Source organism: Mesocricetus auratus, unplaced genomic scaffold (assembly GCF_017639785.1).
Source record: "Mesocricetus auratus isolate SY011 unplaced genomic scaffold, BCM_Maur_2.0 Super-Scaffold_100045, whole genome shotgun sequence".
NCBI lineage: Eukaryota > Metazoa > Chordata > Mammalia > Rodentia > Cricetidae > Mesocricetus > Mesocricetus auratus.
This window is the reverse complement of record NW_024429222.1, coordinates 9,111,499-9,135,226: the sequence shown is the minus strand read 5'-3', so window position 1 is coordinate 9,135,226 and position 23,728 is coordinate 9,111,499. Positions and strand designations below refer to the sequence as shown.

General features: G+C 42.9%; 1 pseudogene; it reads left to right on the top strand.

Moving 5' to 3' along the window:
- The first annotated feature begins 4,087 nt into the window (after window positions 1-4,087).
- Window positions 4,088-23,728, top strand: part of LOC101824281 — a 34,984-nt pseudogene continuing 15,343 nt past the window's right edge.

Here is a 23,728-nt window from a genome sequence, read left to right as displayed (position 1 = left end):
GGTGGTGGAGACTAGCAGACCCCAGTCAACTCCAGCTCACTGGCCAACCAATCCAGTCTCATTGGTGAGCTTCAGGTCAGTGAGAGATGCTGTCTTAAAAGGGATGAACTTCATTTCTGAGGATGACACCTGACATTGTCCTTTGTCTTCCACACAGGTATACACATGTGCCTTGTACACATATGAATACACACACAACACACATGCTTCAAACAATTACAGTAAATGATATGCATGCTTCCTTAACATGGCCCAATGTCCAGCATTCTCAAATAGGGTTCTGATTTTGGCAGGTGTCTTGCTAGTGACATTTCCATGTCACCCAGATACAGAACCCTATCCTGCCTTGTTCACCTGCAATCTTATGTATTATGGAGTGGAAGCTGGCATACAAATGAAAGCTGATGTCTTTTTGTTTGTTTGTTTGATGGTGGCTCCCCTCTGAGGAGTATAAAAGAATCATTTGGATGAATATTCCAGTATCCTGCCAGTTTCCAGTCATATGAAGTAGAAACTTCTTGCATGGCCTGGGCAGCTGTGTTTTTAGTTCACACACATCTGATGCTCACTTTCAGAACCACAGAGTCTGTGCTCAGTCTGCATATACTTTATCAGCTGCTATCATCTCTCCAGAAGTCTGTTTTAATAACCTGGATATGAATGCATATAGTTCCATTTTAACATTTTTGGTGTTTTGAGACACGTTACACATAGCCTAGTCTGGCTTGACCTCGGTACGTAACTGAGAATGACCTTGGATTCCTAATCCTTCTGTCTCTGCTTCCTAAGTGCTGGGGTTATACATATATGCCTTCACACCTAGGTTTAGATACATAATTTCATTTTGGGAAGAACTATTTTTGTTTTAAAATATTATTTATGGAATCAATATTTTTAAGAACATGGGCTGGTGTAAGCCAGACTCTTTTGTGTGTGTGTGAACCATGGGTTTTATTTAGGTTTCTTACAGGTTTTTAAGAAATCTTTTTTAATGATTTATTTTAATGCTCATTGTTGTTTTGCTTGTATGTATGTCTTGGCAAGGGCATATGATCCTGTAGAACTAGAGTTATGGATGTTTTGCAGTGCATTATGGGTGCTGAGAATTGAACCCAGCTCCTCTGGAAGAGCAGCTTGTACTCTTAACAGTCTGAGAAATGTTTTTCTCTGTATTAATGACTGGCATGGAACTTACTCTGTAGACTAGGCTGACCTTGATCAGAGCTCTGCCTACCCCTTTTTCTGCTGTGCTGGTATTAATTGGCAAGCCAGACTCTTCATGAGCTATATATGCATTCACTATCCTGAAGAGTCACACCATTTCCTTCTCGTCAGCAATACAAGTAGGCAGCACATATCAGTTATCTGTGCTTTTCCATCACTGTAAAAGTCCCAAATATGTACTAACCTTCAATAAATGGTTTGTTTTCTTTTTACCTGGAGGTAGCTTTAGCTCCCTCACTCCCAATCTTGGACTCCTTTCACTAAATCAAACCAACGTCATATTTAGGACCAAAACATCAGTCTTTGTCTGTGAATTTCATAGTGTCCAGGAGATGGCAGCATGACAGCAAGGAAAAGGTGCTTCCTCCTGCGGGTGGCTCCCGGCAGCCGCTGCAATTCTGTAGATCCAGGATGGAGCACAAGCACAGTAAACTGATAACTAGAAAGAACAACTTTCATGCCTTTTTTTCTTTCTCTGTAACGTTTAGCATGGGAAGAGTTATAATCCACGACTCAAAAGGCTAGACTCATATGCAGAACAGAGGTTGAACAAAGTCTGAAGGTTTTATTTTTGTGCTTTCCTGCAAAGTTCCTATGACAGAGGGCCTCAGGTGAGGCAGACTTTCCTTCCAGGCCAGGCTTTTCTTCTGTTCTCTGGAGGAACTTCAGACTGTGGATGGATGGTTTGCTCAAGGCAGAAGCCCAGTTCTCCCCTCTTGGCCTCTGGCCTGAGATGCATGTCGCCTTCCATCTTTCTCAGAGAGCAGGAATTGTGCTCAGCCTTCCACAGGGAAGACACCCGATGCGTACTGCCCCAGACATCTTTCCTAATGTGGAGGGGGAGGCCATTTGCTTATAACCTGTGTCCCCAGCTAAAGTTGATTTAAGTGTGTTTCATTTGTTCCCTGGGAAGAAAGGGCAGGAAAAACAAAACAAAACAAAACAAAACAACAACAACAAAACAACCTACGTTGCCATATGAGTGTGTAAAACTCCAGGGCACACTTACTAATGAGTGCTGGCTTGAATGGATTGGAGCTCAAGTGTAAAGGATGTCTAGACATAAGGGGACCTGCCAGGAGAGAGCGCGCGCATGATGGTAAAGGAGTTGCAGCACATATGAGCCCCTGTGGGGACAGCTTTCATGGCCTGATCTGCAGGAAATAACCTAAAAAACAAGCAAAACCCTGACAAAAAACAGCAAACCCAAAACCAGAGAGTCGTATTAGTCCATCTTCTGTTGCTGCATCAACATACATGAGGTTGAGAGGTTCACGAAGATGAAAAGCTTATTGAATCCACAGTCACGGGGTTCAAAAGCATGGTGTTGGCATCTGCTTGGTTTCGGCGAGGACTTCAGGACAGATGACATTGCAATGGTGGGACATGTTCAGAAGAGAGCGCCTGGGAGAGCTAGGCTCACCCACAAACAACAACCATAATCCATTCTGGCAAGTACCACTGCTGAAAGAGTTGGAGAGTACATCATCCTTGTCCAGTATGCTGTCCCCAAGGTGAAAGAAGTTCCAGAGAGGAGCCTTGTTTTGCATAAGCCATGGTCATCTATTCTTGAGGGTTGTTCTGAGCAGTCCTCATCCATGTCCTCTGCTTCTGTTCCCAACTCCAGAATTGTGCCTTGAGTTCCTGGCCTGACTTCCCTTGGTGATGAACTCAGACATGGAGGCTGTATGCTGAAATAAACCCTTTCCTCGTTAAGCTGCTTTTGGTCATCATGGTTTATCACAGCTCCATAGTGGATAGCACAGAATCTAGAACCTGAAAGATGTACCCAGAAAAAAGCATTTGGCCAAGGCTCTGGCAGTCAATGTTCCCTGAAGCTCCAGGAGATGGCTGAGTGACTATGACGCCGACCTGTTTAATATCTGTCACCTAGCTGGTGATGGTCGTCAAGATAGCTGTTGTCTGTATGTTACTAAATGACTATCAATGGTTTATTTTCTGCATTAAGTTGCTTGCTTTCAGGTACAGATAGTTTTGTGAATATAATATGTTGTTATCTGTATTTCCTCATTTACTTTTTTATCTTATCAACATTTAATTTTTAAGTAAACGATATTTTTTACCTCTAATTTAATGGAGGTAATACTGGTCTGCTATTTATAGAAATGAGTGAAAGTAAAAAAATTAATACATTTAAGCAAATTTAAAGAAACCCCAATGACATAGATGATATACTGATATGGTGTAAACCTCCAAATATAAAGCAGAAAAGGGAGGGAATGGAGGAGAGGTTTGAGTCCAGGGAAAAGACATCCCCCTGAAAAGCATGCCTTGGTAACTCATGTCCTCTCCCTAAGTCCCTCCTCCTGACAGGTCAGTCATTCAACTATGGACTCATCAAATGATCACTAAATTGTAGAAATTAGTGCCCTCATGACCTACTCACCTTAACAGCACCGTGAGCTTCGGCCAATGATTCAATACACGGAAGATTTAGGAAGACACTTCTTGATGAAATCATAACAGCAGAGGACTGATTAATGTATATGATCATGTTCAAACTTGAAAGCCTAGAACCATTGGAAATACCAGACCACATAAGCCAAGGGATGTGTCCTAACACCATAGTTGAGTAACTTTGGGGCCGTATGTTGCTCTATATTGTTGTGCCTTTTTCTTAGAACCCAGTTTGCCTGATGTTATCTGACTCTGAGGCTGGAGTTCTACAATGGGGAAAGTATGATATACAAAGTTAGATATATTTATGCCCATCTGCCACTTGTTACAGACCGCTCAGATGAAGGATGGTAGACATGGCGTGGCGGTCCTTAAAGGACTTCTGGAGAGGGAGGTGTTTCTGCTACATTAAATAATGTAGTTGGTCTGCTTATGCAGGGCAAAGATGGAGGTTTGGGGCGGGGACAGCACATTCTTTAAGAGGAGCCCAGAGAAGTCAGAGCTGGAAGAAGGGTTGCCATTCCACAAGATGTGGTTCCATGCTCTGTTCCTTGCCTTTCTTCCTGTTTGCATGTCTTATGGTGAGTCCCCTGAAGTATGAATATGTAGAAGCTCTGTTCCAGGGAAGAGATGGGCAGAACTGCAAGGGATGATGGGTTTGGTTCTGTAGCATGGTTTGTCTTCCAAACTTGGACTTGAATTTGGGGCAGTCATGTCTAGCCAGACTTGGCCATGAAAGATGACACAGAAGACCACAAAGTCCCTGAGACCCTCTGACAAGCATTAGGTTCAGGAGGCTGGTGTGTTGATGGCAGGCTTCACACAGACTAAGAGATCAGATCATTTCCCCTTTGATTATTAGACTGTTTCTGCCTGGATCATGAACTATCTAAAAAAGATGTTTAATTTTTTGGCAGAATATTAAAGTTGGTGGAATGTGGCTCTAAATCCAGCTCAGGCTTTTAGTTGTGTATCCTTTGACCAGACACTTATTTTTCTGTGTCTGGGTGACCCCACCTCTAAAATAGGGGTAGTAATAATACTTATTAGGCTGCAGTGAGGGGAAAACTACTGCTTGTTTCTAGAACACTTAAGATAGGCTAGAGAAGGACACACACACACACACACACATACACACAGGACATGAGCGTTCCCAGTGGGTATCAGGTCATTTGGGAGGCATGTGGTAGAAAGATTGTGGACAATGTACTTTATTGTGTTTTTCTTGAAAGGAAGGACAAAGGCAGAGGAAACTGGTGTGTAGGAAGGGCTGTGTAGTTATCTCAGAGGACTCTGGGGCACATGGGCTGCTACCAGTTTTCAGGTGTCCAATTTTGGATGATCAGGACAGCTTAGGGATATTCTGGTCTATGAGACCCAAATAAACCTGGTGTCCAGGGTGTGGACTCTGGAGTGACTGGATTCAGGGCAAATGTCTCCCTCAGGCCATACCAGGAGAGAGAAAAACAGAATCCCTGGTCAGTAGAGGTGTGAGGTGAGGGGACATACACTTGTGAGGGCCACCTGAAAATCACATCCAGGCACATCTCTAATTCTAGAATCTAGCCAAGGGCCGAGTTATCACAGTCCTGGCAGCCCAGGTCTCTTCTGTACTTTATCTTCTTTCTGGACACATGGCACAATGAGAGGCTGGGAACTGAGCACGAGGTAGAACTAGGAAGGACCCAAATTTGGAGTGAGAGGTTACTCTGGTAATGCCAAATTACTTTCTTCTTTAGGAGCTCTGTCCAGGCGGCTTTCAAATTCTGCTCATTTACCAGTGAAGTGGGCATGTTGACAGGCACCCAGCAAGGCAGCTTTGAGTAACTGGGGGACTGGAATTCATATCTGGCATGCAGCAATTGGTTGATATGTGAGCCTGTGCACACTCTTACATATGTGGCATCTGCTCAGACCTTTTCTTTTACCCTCCTCCTGGAATTTATTCCCTGTAGAATTCACCAGGAGCAAAAGCATTAGTTCTCTGATAACCCATGGAGCAGGCATGTGGGTTTGTCATTTCACTTTTAGAGTTTCTAGTATTAATGATTATGTCCTTAGACTCATGATGAGGCTATGTTCTCTATCTTAGATTAAAAACACCATAAACTGGGGACTATTTTGACACGTCTCCCTGAAAGTTCATGACAATGATATTTGTAATAATTAGCAGCCACCATAAAAAACAGCTTGAATGTTCACAGTATGGAACTGGCCATTGGCACTGTGAGACTTGGATACTGTTTTTATATTTTCATTTTATTTACTATTGATTTATACTAAACCATTTATTTAACATATGCTACCAGTTCATACATTACATAATCGTTTCTTCATGAGGAATGTAGTTCATTGCTATATATTATTATTAATTATGAAGTAATTACTCAAGAAAAATCCAGAGTGAACAAGGGAATTAGAAGTTCAGACACTGTTTTAAAAACCTTTCCAATACAGCGTTTCTAATACTTGGAGTATTCTTCCCTTAGGCCAAATGTAGACTGTTGTTTTTGTCTCTGGCCACACACTTTAGGAGAGATGTTGACAATCTACCTGTCTCCACAGCAACTGGGAGGGCAGGTGAAGGATACCCTGGTGCATAGATTACCAAAGCCTGACAAGAGCAGGTCAGGAGTGACTGCAAAGGAGTCCCGAAAGAGGGTGGTGTTTGGTCAATGTCCCCGAAGGTAGAAGTATGACAGAGGAGAAGGATTGCTTTGTCTGAGAGAAACTTGTCTATGACCCCACCCAATCTCTATTCTCTGCATGGCCCAACCCAGAGCCAACAGAGGAAAGTTCTAGAATTACATATTTTGTCCTCCAGCACACTTATTGCAGCTTTTTATTTGCAAAGTCATCTCAGTCCTTGTGCTAGACCCCACCTGCTCACCCAGGACCATCTTCTTCTCACCATAGACTCCACTTGGTGGCATCATGGTCATTTGCCATTCCCAGCCCGGTCCTGGGCTCTGGCTGCTCCGGGTCTTTGTTGAGTCTCTTTCCTCTGTTTTATACTCTCTTCCCATCTTACCCTGTCCCCTCTGCATGCCTGTAAATCCAGTTCCTCCATGATCACACGGTTAGAAGGTCTCACTCCTTCCGACTCCATAGCTCTTCCTGTCCTCTCCCAGGATGAAGCCTCTTTCACTCCAGAGTCAGGTGAAGTGTGTCTGCGGTCCTTCCCCTACTGGGCCATTCCTCCACAGACAAGGAGATATACCTTCCATCCTCTCACCCAGCCTGCACTGGGATCATGGCAGATAAATACTTCCAGAGGCTTTAGAGAGGAATCTGATGTTCATTAGTTCTCTGTTTACCACCACTTTGCTTGGATAGTTTTATACCTCCAACTCCAGTTTATTCATTCCATCATTCTTGCGAGTTATGAAGAATTATTTTCATGTGAGAAGAAACCATGGCCTAGAGATTTGAGGTGACTTACTCAAGGTCACATGCATGGATAGTGGGAAAACTCCTGGAATCCAGGTCTGGTCTTGTCACTCTGATGTGTTCTTGTTTCTTTTCCATGTTGAGCAGGCGATCCATCCTGACCACCTGTGGTGGACACCAGGCATGGCAAAGTCCTGGGGAAGTAGGTCTGCTTAGAAGGATTCACACGGCCTGTGGCTGTCTTCCTGGGAGTCCCCTTGCCATGTCTCCTCTTGGATTCCTGAGGTTTACTCCACCACAGCCTGCACAGCCCTGGGGTTTTGTGAAGAATGCCACCTCCTACCCCCCTATGTAAGCTGCTGGGGTGGGCCTGGGCCTTGTTCCACAAGAACATCTGTCTCAGTGATGCAGAAAGGAGTCAGGCAGTTCTGTGATCAACTGTGTTTTGTCTGAAGTCCTTACGAACACTAGAAATTAAAGCAGCCCAGAAGTGTTACGGCTCTTTAGAGCCCTTATCCATCATGTGTTTGTTTAGTGTTCTTGTGAGTTGAGCGTGCTCTGGGTGTATGAATCCATGTGCAAAGAAAACAATGATCTTCAGGATACTTGCTGTTTTGAGATAATGAGTAAGCTAATAAATGATTTAGAGAATATGCTACAACGCTAAGTGCTTTGATAAGATAAACAAGTTGAGCAGTAAGATTCGGTCTGTTCTGTCTTAAATGCTGATAGGGCGGTGTGGGTTTAGTAAGAAACATGGGTGAGGGATAATGGAGGTTCACTGCAAATCCAGGCTTGCTGCCTAGTCACAAGCTGATTGGTGGTTGGCCTTCCTTAGTCACCTAAAGAAGTGCAAGTCTAACACACACAGTTTACAAAAAATAGTTGGGAAACACAGCAAGCAGAGACAGGAAAACTGAAACCCAGAGAGAATTGCAGGAACTTTCAGCCGGACTTCTTGTCTTTTCTTTGTGGTATACTTTCTTCCTGATCACAGTCAGAGGCACCGTGGAGGACTCTTTACTCATTTGACAGAATATCATCATTATTCTATCCCATAATTATCACAGCCTGATGTTAAGAAGCTGCCTTAATTTTTCTAATGAAATACAGTTTATTTAGTCAATTAATCAGTTTCTTTCTGGGGGCCATTGAGTTGTTTTTTATATTCATGACAAAATGAATAAGAATATTGTGGATATGTTTTAGCTACATAATTACATACTTTGATGAATTTTTATCCCCAGAAATGACATTATTGAATCAAATAATATGTGCTTTTGGCTCAATTTCTCTTCATAAGTATTCTAAATATACACACTTCTTTCACTGATAAATGAAAAAGTCCTTATTTAGCAGATGCTTGCCAATGCTTGGGCTTAATCAAAGGATGCTTGTTTTGTGGTTACTAAATCAGGAAACTAATAGTATAAAACCACAGTAATAATTTATAGCATTAGATCTTTGCATTATACTTATCTAAATTACTGGTGATGTTGAACTCCTTTTCCTCTTTGATACTTGAAAATTAAAATCCCTTATGAATATTATTCCCTTTGCCATTGTTGACATGCTCTCCAAGATGGAAACCAGGAATTTCCCTCAAGCATCTCAGATTCTGCCACTTGACATCTGTGTGATTCTGGTACCAGAGAGCTTCAGTTCCTCCTTTTATACTAAGGAGTGCATGCTTCCCACAGAATCCACTGGGATCAGGGATGTCGATTATATTTTCCTGGAATGTAAACACTATGTTGTCCTCCTGCTCATAGTACCTTGAATGGTTTCTCTAATTAACCTGTGCCCTACTTTTCTCATTTGTAACTCAAGATATAAAAGAACACATTGTGGATAATCTGTGGCTTAAATAAGTTATCACATAACGGGACTTTAAGTCAATATCCATTTAAACCAACTAGGAGAAGTCAGTTCTCATTAATAGTTACAATCTGGGAATAATCTCTTAAGACCTCTCATCAGGGAAGTCACCAATGGCTACTGGGGCAAGTGGATAATAGAACCTTATCAGGCCAGGATTGCAAGGTCATTTGAGACATCACTCTTCTCAACTGCACCTGGAAGATTAGGGACCACAGCAGGAAAGAAATTCACCCAACGTTGCCTAGCACATTAGAGGCTGAGGCAGGACTAGAATGAATCTCTTCGTCCCACAGAGATATGACCCCTGACATGCCGTGGGCTGTCAGTTATTGGAGGTATTTTCCTGGCTGAGTGAAGTCTCTCAAGAACTAGATCATGTTTATGAGGTGGAGAAGTAGTCCATCCTATAGGCTATACAAAGCCTAGCAGAAGAAAACCATCAGACAGGTGCCATCTTCCAGGAGAAATCAGTGTGAGAGCAACTCCTTACATTGACTAAGGCAGCTCAAACACTCCGGGAAGAGGAATGATGCTAGGTCCTCACCCTCTGCAGATTCAGGAGACTCTACAGAATCCCATGGTCCCTCAGGAACCACAAAGACCATCCTATCCTTTGATAGCAACCTCATTTCTAGGTTCAAGTTTTGCAAGGCAAAGCTAAGCACCAGGTGACATGCCCAGTATCTGTCTGGTGGAACCTCAGATGTTCTCTCTCTTTCTCTCTCTCTCAGGTGTTCCCAAGATGCTGTTGTAGGGAAAATGCTCTCTGATCTCTTTACCAACAGAAAGGAGAGCATTCCTCTCACATTTTTGAAGACTGTCTCTACCTAAATATTTACACTCCTGCTGACTTGACAAAGAGCATGAGGTTGCTGGTGAGCATGGGGATCACTGATCAGGAGCTGTGATTTCCAGCATCAGTTGGTTCTGTACAATTGGAGGTGAAGGAAATTGGGATGGGACTCTATGGCAGGGGCTAGAGCATTCTGCAACTATTGGAAATGCAAGCATTCATTCTCTCATGCTGTCGTGGTGATGTCAGCCAGACTGTGGTAGAGACTGCTATGCATCTGGGACACACACCTTATCCTTCCAAGTTCTCTCATACAAACAGAAGGGCAGTGACTGGTCTTAGTTACTAGAGAGAGAATATAATCCACAGAGAAGCTGAGGTATACTTTGCAGAAAATTAAAGCTGGAAAGAATCTTACTGAAAAATGAGGAACTTTTTGTTACACATAGAGAAACTAGGGCAATAATCGAAGAAAAAGAAAACGTCAGCCATTAGTGATAGAGTCTAAGAGACTGGTTTTCTGATCTTCACATCAGTGTCTTTGTCATGAGCTAAGAATTAAACGAAGCTTGTCCACAGCACACAGGTATCGTATGTAGAATCTTTTACTGTCCTATGGCAGTGTGGAGGATGCAGAGTGAGACAGTGTCACAAACACTTTGGCCAAATATTTGGGACTTAATTGTAGCTCATTTCCTCCTCATCTCATCACAGACTGGTGACCTAGTGAATTAGAATTTTCCAAATGAATGAAGAGTCAGAAATGGGGCTGTCTATTAATTGAAGGCTGAAGTTAAAGGGGCTTCTGGGGTAGAAGATGACTCATGGAAGAGGTTAGGGTATCATGATCTTCCTGAGATACCCTGACTTTTAGCCTAGGAGTATGTACTTTGAAACCACAAGGAAGTGGGGATAGAGATCATTCACCCATGTATGCATTGTCTACTGTACACTCAGGGTACCCATACACAGCCAGGTTTGGGGTCAGTAAGAGGAGGATCATGCTCCAGTCTCATAGAGCCTTCCTTCTAGTACTATGGGTGTGGATTACAGCCCAGAGTGCTCCTACCGAGACATCTAAGTTCTTGTTTTCTGGAACAAAGGAGTGGATTAGGGACATATGAATATTGATAGAAATAGAGAAAGTTTATTAAGCAAGAGAGAAATATTGCTGAGAATGAAGTGAGCTGGAGAACTGGGAGGAGTCTGAGTCTCAGAGGCCTTGGGCCATGAGATTCTCTCTTTTATAAGTCATTTACATAGTCATTTATAGCTTGGCTTTGCCAGCATTTGGAGATCACCAGGCTTGTCTTCCATACATGCTGGTTTGTTCCATGTAACTTGTGGTCAAAAGGGTTTCCAGTTTTTCTCTGCTGCTGGATTCTCTCATTTTTCAATCTTGATGCCTTTGGAGTACCCCTCTCTATCCTATTCTCCCATCTCAAATCTCCCTGAGAGCAGTGGTCCATAACATGTTTTTAGGGGGACCGAAGAATTGACCTGTCTTGTAAAATCTTCCTCATGCTTCTGAGAGGTATAGTTCCCACCTAAGACAGATCACAAACACTTCCTCTACTTTATCAATTGGAGTGGAGACTTTGAATTTCATATAGCAGAAACTGGTTAGAATCCCTGAATCATTAGGGATATAGTTTGAAATTGTCATAGCCTAGAAAACACAAACTTAACATGGTTAAAAATACCAAGCCTAAGCAATAATAGCATGACTACACCAATTAATGGTGACAGAAATGGCAAGAGTCATTGAAAACATGGTACAACTGCCCTGCATCATCAATGTGATCTGTGTGTCATGTAGTTTACTCCTTAGAGTGTTGTTGAAACAACAACTGTCTTAGTAGTTATATTTTGAGAATATGACAAGATACAAAAATATTTAAAAAATAATCAAAAGGCAGAATTTATTGAAAGAAAGATAGTGTGATTTAATTGCCACAGAATGCCAGCAAAACTATTAAATGAAAAAATAATGAGGACGATTATAACATAAAGTGGGACTGGTTACAATGTTCTCAGGTTGGATAGTCCTGGGAGTGAATGACACCAAGAATGGATAAGAAAGTTATTTCTAATGCTTGGTCAGTTCTTGGTGTATGGCACAAATTATAAGCTTTTCTTTATTGGTAATGTTACAATATTATTTAAACACTCTCAGGGCAGCAGGAAAAGAACAAGCTATTGGGCCTGGGATGGATCTTTGAAATCTCAAACCCATGCCCAGTGAAGACCTACTCCAACAAGGCCACACCTCCTAATTCTTCCAAAGCAGTTCCACCAACTAGAGAAAAAAAGAAGCCGGGCGTTGGTGGCACACACCTTTAATTCCAGCACTCGGGAGGCAGAGGCAGGCGGATCTCTGTGAGTTCGAGGCCAGCCTGGTCTACAGAGCGAGTTCCAGGACAACCTCCAAAGCCACAGAGAAACTCTGTCTCGAAAAACCAAAAAAAATTCAAATATATAAGCCTACAGGAGCCATTTTCATTCACACCATCCCAGGGAGGGGGGGATTCTTGGGTCTTGAGGTAATCACAATATATAATAGAGTTTAACCCACAACTACAGAGTTAACTGCTGTGGAGCATAAATTCAGGTAGATGAGTCCAGGATGAGTATTAGGGAAAACAGCACATCCTTGATCCTTCCTGTGACTGCAACGATGTTATCAATGCAAAGCGCATTAGAATACATGGCTCTCAGGGTGGGAGTGAAAGGCATGAACTTCCAGGAGACACAAAGTTGGATGTGGGCTGAGCACTGGTGAGAGGATATGGAAGAACATGCTTTTTTATCCTTGCTGGGCACTGACAGACCTTGGGCATTGACCTCCTTCAGTAAGAGTGAGGAAAAAGTAACAAGAACAGACAGTTTCTATTAGCCTTCCCAGTTCTGCTTCTTATGGCCTTCACAGCAATGTCCCGCAAGTGATGGTGTGGATCCATGGAGGCTCTCTGGTGATGGGTGGGGCATCAACTTATGATGGACTGGCCCTCTCTGCCCATGGAAATGTGGTGGTGGTGGCCATTCAGTACCGCGTTGGCACCTGGGGATTCTTCAGGTAGGTCACTGGAGACTGTGCATTAGCTCCCATAATAGTCAGTTGCATATTGATTATACAAAATAAAAAGGTGAATTTAGAACTGTTTTTGAACAGACAAAGTACAAGATCAAGTGGCCTCATGGTGGTACCTGGTGGCATCAAGTGGCCCTGTGGTGGCATCAGCAAGCACTGCCACATAGCCAATACATCAACATGGAGTCTTCAGCCTAGACACCTACATACATCTCATGGTGATGTATGGAAACTAAATGAGGAGCCTTATTCTTACTACAAGAGCTTTCTGACAGATACATTCCTAGTGCGTAGCCTGGTGACCTAGTCACCTTCCACTTGGGCCTTGTATTTTACAGGATCCATCACTATATATTCTTGCCACATTGGGAAACAATAAACCTTGGTAGCACAAACCACATCTAAACCATAACATCTGCCAATTCGAAGATTTTAGAACCCAGCTGTAGTGATGTAATCTCTCATGGAGGCCTTTGCTCAACTCTTTCAAAAATCCTTTGTTCTCTTCTTTATTATTTGACCTCACCCACCTCATTATTCTGCAGCAATGCCTGTCCGTCTGCCTTTGAACGTTTGTACTGTTTCTCCTGTTTTGAGTTCTAAACTACCTGTGAAGCCCTGATGTGTTCTCTATGGCCTACTCTTTGTGTTACCAGTTTTGAAACACTTACCTCTTTTGACCTGTGCTGGCAGCACACTGCATTCCTCTATGCTGCTGGTTACCAGGCAGCATAATAGCTGAATGCTTTACATCTTCTCATAGGAAAGACGGGACAGTTTCCTGAAGAAACTTAGTGAGTGCTCTTGCAGGCATGTTTTCATCTGCCCATGCACTTCAGGCTGCCCCAGAGGTCAGCTGTGACCTTTATCAGTACGCGTAACTGCATGCGATACGCTGCATCAGCCATGGGCAGCCTCTACTGCCTCTTTGAGATAATCCTTCTCCTGGCTTTGGTCATGTCCCATCTTGTTGGATGCTGCTTTTCCCTCTCCAGCAAATACCTGAGTGATTCCAAGGGTTACCATCTGTAGTCATTACCTCTCCTTGGAACCCTAGGTGCTTGGCCTTTAGCTACTTCGTCTTATTTCCCTGGGGTGTCTACAGGATGCCTTTACAGGGGTACATGGAACTGTAGACTCCATTTACTTCTCCAACAAACATACCTCTTCCCTCAAAGATCCCCTGTATAGCTGCTGGGAGCTCCACTTTCCCCTTTGATCAGGACAAAGGTCTAATAGAAACCTGGAATTTTCTTTCTCTCCCTCCCTACATTCAGTTCCATATCAAACTTTCTTGGCTTCCTTTGAAATATGCTTAGAATCTAGCTACCTTGAAATGATTTCTGCCTACTAATCAAAACCCTATGTCTTTGACATTGATAATTATCTTAACCGCTTATTATTACAATATTGCTAATGTCATGATTAGAGTACACACGTGTCAGAGTCAGTTATGTTTTGTCACTGGAGAGTGCCCCCACTTGGTCTACGTCTACAAGGACATACAAGTCTTAGCCAAGTGCATGCTTTTCCCACATTGACATTTGCTTCCTACCCAGCTTTGTTCCCATGGCTCTGGGGTCCTGCACTCAGCTCTGCTTCCTTCCTCTGATAATTTCTCAAGTAGATGTGTTCATTCTATTTGTCACTGTTAAGTGCCAGTGCCTCAAAGGATGTCTCCATGATCACAAAATCTTTCATTCTCCTCTCTAGGTCTCCTTCTAGCTCCTCTTTGCTCATTTTTTATGTCCCCACTAGGTGGCATTATACTCTTTTCATCCGATTCTGATTTTCATTTTTGTCAGAAGTTTTTGTATACTTCTCAGTTGTGCTCTAGGTCTTAGATCACTCTTAGATACATAGTTATGCCCCAGAACACACTTTCTGAGAGAGGGAAGCCTCACTCAGAACAATTCTATAAGGATGAGGGGCAGATGAAGGTCCTCATATCAGGGATACAGACAGAATCAGCTCTATTCCAGAAAGCTCACACTGAGCTTCTAATCAATCCATGGTTCTGAGAACCTGCTTTGACATATCTGTCCACACTTGCACCTTTTTTTTGCAGCACAGGAGATGAATACAGCCAGGGAAACTGGGGCCACTTGGACCAGGTGGCTGCATTGCGCTGTGTTCAGGACAACACTTTGTGATCATCTTTGGACAGTCAGCAGGAGGTGAAAGTGTCTCTGTCCTTGTAAGTGTCCCCAGCACCAGGTCTCATGCCTAGGCTTTATGTGGCCCTAACAGGATCTCTTGGGGGGTCAGTCAGTCCAGCCACAACAATTTTGCTATCAGATTTCAATTTACTTATTGCATAATATCAGATAGTACCGAGCTAATGGTCAAATTTTCCTTGCTCTTAGAAAGCTCAGAACTCAACTTTACAATAATACCTAATAATGTCTATGCTAGGGACATACCTATCTTTTCTTGTAAAACCTTTTCTTCTTTGCTAATCCCTAAGCACTATGACTTTACCATTCTTGGGAACTAGGGGTAGATAGAATTCAAATAGGAAGAAACAAAAACATGAGTTAGACAGACTGTCATTCAATGGCCACAAGGTAAGTCTACATGTTGGAAGATAGGGTAACATGAAGGCTTCTCTACCTTTAAGAGGGGGAACAGCTGGAATTGAGGAATGACAGGTTGATAAATGTGGGTGATGGAAGAATGAGTGAAATGACAAGTGAAGAGTAGAGCAGAGAACATGGGACACAGACAAGTCCAGAGGGACAGTGATGTGTTGTGCTGGTGTGGAAATAGGCCGTGGACTCAGATGGTGTTGGGAGCTGTAAGGAGCTCATCATCTGCTTCTGGGATGAGCAGAGGGTTGTCCCCACTATCTCATTGCTCAAATGCATATTTGTTCCACGGTTTGACAGTCACAAAAACGTTTTAATGTGGTTTAGAAGTATAGTAAATGTTAAATTTCAGATAAGCCTAAAGAATAAAGTTATCCAGTGTCCCACTACCCAGGCATTGTCAATGTAAAAATTTTGACATTTTTTTGTTTTCTACATTTTATGCCTCTTCCCTCCTCTATCTTTCTCTTATCTTGTATTTTTTAAAATACTATTCCATGGTTGGAATGAATGTTTTTTTACCTATATAATCTCCTAATATTAAAATAGTGAGTTATCCTGGCACTGTTTTCTAGTAAGAACCTTCAGCTAGATAGATCATAGGCCTTAGGGGAGAGTGTACTACTATTGTTCTGCTAAATGAACATAGTACTAAAGCAGTCTCTAAGAACTTATCATTATACCTATGGGTTGGGACATCTCTCAGCCCTCACCACATAAGTGTCGTTTTTCAGTAGATGGTGATGAACGGGGAGGATAGGAGACTGCAGAAAGTGCAGCCCCAAACGGGCATCTATACCACAACTCTTCCTCCAAGTCTCAAGGGCTGTTACAGAAGAAGAGGGGAGGGTTGTATGAGTGAGATGTGGTGGGTGACTACAACACAGGGGTGGCTGTAACAGGAGTGGCACAGCAGGTCAGTCACACAACTCACAGTAGTGGCGACAATATGAACGAGGCCTGCGAAAGCTCAAGGCAGACAAGTGCCAGCATTCAGAGGGGAGGATAGCATGAGTTCCTCCCCATCTGAGGAGCTGTTGGCACTTGCTAGTTGCTGGGACTAGAAGTGCTAGTTTTCTTTAAGGCAGATGCTCTCAACCTGGGGGTTGTGATCCCTTTGAGGGTAAAATGACCCTTTCATAGGGTCACTTAAGACCATCAGAAAACACAGATATCTGTGTTAAGTTTCCCAACTAACAGAATTACAGTTTTGAAGTAGCAGCAAAAACAACTTTATGGTTGGAGGCCACCATATCATGAGGAGCTGTATTAAAGGCTTGCAGTATTAGGGACGCTGAGGACAACTGCTTTAAGAATATATCTCCTGGTAGGCAGAATAGCTTCTTTTTTGTTGTTTTGATTCAAGCTACCCTTTCATAGGGCTAATTCCAAGTAATAGAACTGCTGAAATGGAATTTGAGGTCAGGGATTGCTAACTCTTTCCAATAGTTTTGTTGTTATGGCTGAGTATTTAATACATACATACTTCTTTTTCTATTTCTTGCTCAAAACTCTGGTTCCAGTGAGGCTCTCTTAGGAAATTTGGCCCTACAGGGAGCCTGAGGTGCATTCTGGGATACATGGTTGTTTCTATGGAGCACCAAAGTCCCAAGCTGAACATCCAGGGCCAAGAAGCAGATACAGGGAGACTCAAAGGGCCAGTGAGTCATTGACCACTTCTGTGAGTACAAACTGCTTCTTCCCTCCAGCTGTCATCTCCTCTGGCCAAGAACCTCTTCCACAGGGCCATTTCTGAGAGTGGTGTGGCCCTCATCCCTGGTATGGTCAGGAAAGATGCCAGACCTGTGGCTGAGGTAAGACCTACCTGGGACAGCTCCCATGCCCTTTCTTCTGCTCTTCTGGAGTCCTTGAAAGTCTTTCTTGCCTAGAGAGTCAGGTCTAAACCAGATGGGGTTCCAGTGCAGAAAGGGGAAGCGGATACAAGGCCCCAAAAGCACTGCTCACAAAGGGAAAAAATAGTGTTCTCTGATGGAATCTCACTAAGTATGCAATCTATTAAGGGCAGGCCCCATAGGTGGCCAACACAAAATGAAGAACAAACCCAGTAACAAACATTTTTGGAGTTTTCTTTTTTTTTTTTCTTTCTTTTTGGTCTCATAATGATTGGTCTGGGCATTTGGTTTCAAGTTTTGTGTTTTTATTTGTGAATATGTGTGTTCCTGCATCTGTGTGTTTCTTGTGCTTTTTCTTTGGTCTTTTTCCTATTTTCTATTTTTTTTTCATTTTAAATAGCTTGTTTTACATGTCAATCCCAGTTCTCTCTCCCTCCCCTCCTCCCGCACCCTCCACCATCCCCCCATCCTCCCACCCTATTCCTATTTTCTATTTTTATTATGAGATATATTACTATATGTTTATAATGTGAGAGAGAAAGGAAAAGTGTGGGTTTGGGTGGGTGTGGAGGTAGGAGGATCTGTGAGGAGTTGGGGAAAGAGAAACTGGAGTCAGGATATATTGTACGACAAAAATAAAGGTACTTGCATAATTCCAGAAGTGAGAACAGCTGAGAGGGAAAGCCTGCCGGGTTCTACCCAAGCCACACTCTCTAAGCCTGGATGTATCATTGTGTAACTTGTGTTGTCTAGGCTTCCTGTAAGTTATGATGAATAGCGATATGAACCTTCCTTCATTATGTTACAGGCACCAGCCCTCCTTATGTGACGGGTGCAATAATCACCCTAATCTATTGGTAGAAAAATTGAAAGCAAAAGACCAGAGAGTAGAGGAGGATATTGTAAATCAGACAGAGAAATTTAAGATTCCTTGCTCTTAATTGCATGAAACACAGCTGGTGTTAAGCCTGCCGCTTTGACAATGTGCCAGGTTTTAAAGTTCAGTAACCGAGATACAGATATAATGCCATCATTTCAATTAGAAACATGTAAACCTCTGTTGGTCATAGGCATATTGGTCTAGAGAATTTTCAAGTACCCCCTGCTTTCTTCAGAAATCGGTATGTGTCAGACACGTCCGTCTGTATTGATGGAGGGAAGGGACATTGATCTTGACCTCTGCTGTTACTTTTGATTTTGTATAGCAAGTTGCTCTGGCAGCTGGGTGTGCAACCACCACCTCAGCTGTCATGGTTCACTGCCTTCGCCAGAAGACAGAGGGTGAGCTCTCGGCGACCACACTGAACCTGGTAGGTTTGCTCCTTTGAGGAGCCCCACCTTGTGACTCATCTATTCAACTGCACCTTGCTCTGGGTGGTCTGGCCAAGTGCTCACCTGCTAGAAGCCTCTTGACCCAGACCTGGAATTCCATTATTCTATATTATTGTCAAATATCATTAATATAAGAGAGTCCAAAAGCAGCAGGATGGAAATTGTGTAACAGGGCAAGGGATGACACCCGTGTTATAGCACTGACACAGCATGGGCAAAGAACTTAAGTTTTCAACAAAACAACCATATAATAACCTATACCTTATCCTAAAGTAATACTAGTCATTCTATTAGTGTTCCATGTCTATTTTAAGAAATTTAAATTTCCCTGTTCCACAAATAATTGCTATTTGAATTTTAGGACAGGGTTATTAAGCACAATTTGGTAAAAGAATGGTGCCACAATTTATCTTTTCTGCTTAAAATGCTTTCTAAGGAATAATCTAACAGTCTTCCAATTATTTAGATTTTATGAGCAACTGTTCCAATTTTGGAAATAGATTGTCCTTCCTTCCTTCCTTCCTTCCTTCCTTCCTCCCTCCCTCCCTCCCTCCTTCCCTCCCTCTATCTTTCCCTCCTTTCTTTCCTTCTTTCTTTCTTTTCTTGGTTTTTCTATACAGGATTTCTCTGTGTATTCCTGGCTGTCCCAGAACTCACTCTGTAGACTAGGCTGGTATCAAACTCGCAGAGATTTGCCTGCCTCTGCCTCACGAATTTGGGATTAAAGGTGTAAACCACCACGCTAAGATTTTTTTCTGTACTATTTCTTTATCTGTCATCCGTCCATCCATCCATCCATCCACCCAATATAGCTTTTTTCTAAATTTGAGATTATAATATAGCTACAAAATCTCTCCTTTCCTTTTCTTCTACCCAAATGGTCTCATATGCCCTTCCCCACTCTCTTTCGAATTTGTAGCCTCTTTTCTCACTAATAGTTATTGCATGAAATTATGTATTTTTCTATTCATATATATTCCTAAATATAATCTGTTCATGTCATATAATGTTATTTGTATATATGTTTTAAAGGTTGACCATTTGTCATTGGACAACCAATTGGTATGCTCTTCCTGGAGAAGAGACCACATCTCCAGCTCCCAGCTTTCCCCAGTTGCCATAGTTCCTGTGTAGGGTCAAGGTCTTACAGGCTTTACCCCATCTATTGCAGTAGATGGGTCCTAGGACTGATTCCCATATATAGGCAAGACCTACAAGCTAAGTCATAGCATTGTAAACACTGCAGTCTTGATGAACACACTACAGAAACGCATGGTTTAGAACAAGTCAGTGAGATTATTATGGTCAAGTTTTCTTAATGTAAGAGAGCACTCTGGACAAGGGGCCACGGACAGAGAAAGGAAAGAGGAACAGAATCTTCAAGTGGCTCCTGTCTTGGGATGTGGACTCCGGAGATGTTATTGAGATGCTGCACCACAGCTTTTGTGTTTCTTTATTGGCATCTTTCTGAAGCAAATTTATCTTCATGGCAGGTTAAAGACAGAGCACTCTACACTATTTCCTATTCCCTTAGAAACGGTCTAAGTCCCAACATTTGATTTGAATCCTGTTGCATTGACAGTGGCATGTATCCATCTTTGGACTGGTCTCTAGGTTCAGGGACATGGTGATTCACTTTGTCTGATGACTGAACTTACAAAGTGAGAGCAGGGAAGGGTGGGGGAGGGACAAACCAATTCTCTTTGGATGGTCCATCCTACCTCTTGCTCTATTATGCCTTGAGGCCATGCATCCCTGCTACCAAGTCATTTTATTCTTCCTTTCCCCCCCAGGGAATATGGGTATATAGAAAAGATAAAGAATAGCCTAGGCATAGGCAATAGGTGTCTTCCCCAGAGCTCCAGCAATCCGGGCTCTGAGTCTGAGAATCTGCCTCCTTGATGCCCCCTTCACTCATCAGAGACCATGCCAATATTAAGAATTCTGTGCAGTGTCCTCTTAGCCTGAGTCCATGTAAGGAATAGCTAGGAATGAGAATCTGATGCCTTAGGAGTGATAGTCAAAGGATCATCGTTTATTCATGGAGACCATCTCACCAAAATCTCTGCCTCTTTCTTCACAGAAACTTTTTAAGATCAATTTACTTGAGGACCCCAGAGCGGTAAGGACCTTTGCCCTCTGAATTATCCGTTTTTAATCTTATTAGTATTATTCCATGTTGAATTACGAATGGGGAATTTTACTGTGTGGATTCCTTGTGTGTATACTGCTGATGTCCTAAGAGGGAAAGTCCTTTGCCAGGGAAACACAGACACAGACATGAAGACCAGAGTTAAGTCCGTCTGGCTCCTACTCCAGTGTTCCCTGTCAACAGCTCTATATCCCCTGCTAGATTTCACATTCTCATTTACATTTTCTTCTCCCAAAATGGCCCTGTGGTAGGGGGAGATTACGTTAGGACCTTACATTGTGTATATCATCTTCCATTTTAGTGTTGGAATGTGTCAGCAGAAAACAAAGATGCTATGTGTTCAGACGTAAGGTAAAAATGAAATTGGCGGGTGGCGAGAGCATTAATTAATATCTTAACATATCCAAAAGAGGAGGGAAGGTGTACCTGCTTGTCTTGCTGTGGGAAAGAACTGTGGCAGGATGGAAAGGTGGCTACATATGCAGCCATGGGAGCTGGTTGACCTTCTCTTTTGTTCTGAAGACTTGGCCGGTCCTTCTTCCTTTCTTCCTTCTTCCTTCCTTCCTTCCTTCCTTCCTTCCTTCCTTCCTTCCTTCCTTCCTTTCTCTCTTGGATTAGAAATTTACATACTAACCCAGTTCCCTCTTCCAACTCTCTGAAGGCAGGATTTAAATGAGTCCACCAGACCCAAGATAAATGATAAATAGGTATTTATTATGGAAGTACTTACACAAATAAGAGTAAATAGATGCAGCGGTCTTTCTGCTCCAGAAGATGTAGTCTCTGTCCTTTTGATGCTCTCTGCAACCTAAGAGAACTCAAGCCAGTCCCTCCTCTACCTTATTGGGTCACGTCTGCACATGAAACCATGCCAAAAGGGTGTGGCCACCACCACAAGTTCATTGGAAAGGCAAGATGCCACTACATGCCCCATCCACTCAGAGAGTGTGAGACCTCCCGTGGGGAGTCAAAAAAAGTCTGTCATATCACATTGAGGGCAGGACCAAGGCCCTCCCCCCTGTATCTAGGCTGAGAGAATATCCCTTCATAGGGAATGGGCTCCAAAATAGCCAGTTCATGCCCTAGGGATAAATCCTAGTCCCACTGCCAGTGGCCCCATAAACTGTCCAACCCACATAACTGTCACCACATTCAGAGGGCCTAATTTGGCCCTATGCAGTTTCACCAGATGTCAATCTGGAGTCAGTGAGCTCCCACTAGCTTGGGTCAGCTGTTTCTGTGGGTTTCCCCATGGTGGTCTTGACCCCTTTGATCGTATTATCAGCCCTTCTTCTCTTCAGCTCGACTCTGGGAGCTCTGCCCAGTGCTTAGCTGTGGATATCTGCTTCTGCTTCCATCAGCTACTGGATGAAGGCTCTATGATGATAATTACAATAGTCTTTGATCTGTTACAAGGGAAGGCCAATTCAGACATCCTCTCCTCTATTGCTTAGAGTTTTATCTGGGGTCATCCTTGTACATTCCTGGGAATTTCCCCAGTGCCAGGTTTCTTGCTAATCACATAATGGCTCCCTCTGTCAAGGTATTTCTTTTCTTGCTCTCCCTCTCTGTCCTTTCCCCATCTCGACCATCCTGTTCCCTCATGTTCTCCTCCTCTGTCCCCTTCTCCACTTTCCCCTCCTTTTCCCCCCTCCCCTTGCTCCCAGTTTACTCAGGAGATCTAGACTATTTTTCTTCCACAGGGAAATCCATGTATCTTTCTTTTCCCTCCCTTCTTTACTTCTTTTTGGAGATAAGGTTTCAGTCTCTAGCCCAGGATAATCTGGAACTCAGCATGTAGCTCAGGCTCACTTCAAACTCATAGCAATCCTCCTGCTTCAGGCTCCATAGTGTTAGAATTTCAGGCACAGGCCACTATGCCTGCTCATGATTATGGATTTTTTAAAAAAGCTTAATGGAGAGCATGTTTGTGAGACTGAAGCCAAAAGGAATTTACAATTAAGTTACTCAGGTCAGGAAAATGTTAAACATTTTTTAGCCATTGGATAAATGTTCCATGTATTAATAAACCTAAACATTGTGTTTATAAACAGGAACTCCCACACAAGTAAGAGCTGATAAAAACTGTGTGGTTAGAGGCTCATAGGGCTCTAGAATTCTAACTCAAGAATTCTCCTTGGAGTAGTGACTCAATATTTACTAATTTTACATTTACTGCAACTTTGAAGACACAAGTTCTACAAAGAGCAAGAACTCCAAATGTATGTTATGTCTAATGTCCATATTTGTATACATGTGTAAATAAGTCTCAACTATTTTCATATCAAGTGTATTTTAATTTAAGTGAAGATGTCCTGCGCACCCCTCTACATCATCAATGCTGGCTCCCTGGTTGGTGTTCTGCCCTTGTGTCTCAGCCCCCCTTGCTAGTCTCTGTGACTATTGCTCATAGCCACTGGAGTCTGGGCACTCGCCACACATTCACAAAGGCAGGGTGGCACATAGCCTTCTCTGAGAAGAAATAATCACAGATAGTGTTTTGTTCTCTCTCCTAGAACTGCCTTGTCCTGCCTACTACAATTGATGGAGTGCTACTGCCCAAGGCCCCAGAAGAGATTCTGACTGAGAAGAATTTCAATATTGTGCCCTACATTGTGGGGATCAACAAGCAAGAGTTTGGTTGGCTTCTTCCACTGGTAAGAAAGTCCAGATGTGACACAGATACACTCCACCCTAAGTCATTCAAGGATTTACTACCTCTTCTCTGAATCCAGAGAAACTGAACTCACTGTTATGAGTAGACATTGGCATGAAAATCTTCTTCATATGGTGCAAATGTCTCTTGGATGGTTTAACCCTAGGAACCTATGTATCTCATAAATACTCTCTCTTCTTATTAAAGAGTCCTGCATGGACCCACAGAGGTAGTAATTGTGTCTTTATCAGAAGGACATCCAGACAAGGGAACTGGAGGGTAGGGAGAGCCGGACCTGGCATAATTGCTTCCAGTTTGCATGCGGAGTCCCAGGTCCTGTGAATCTCCAT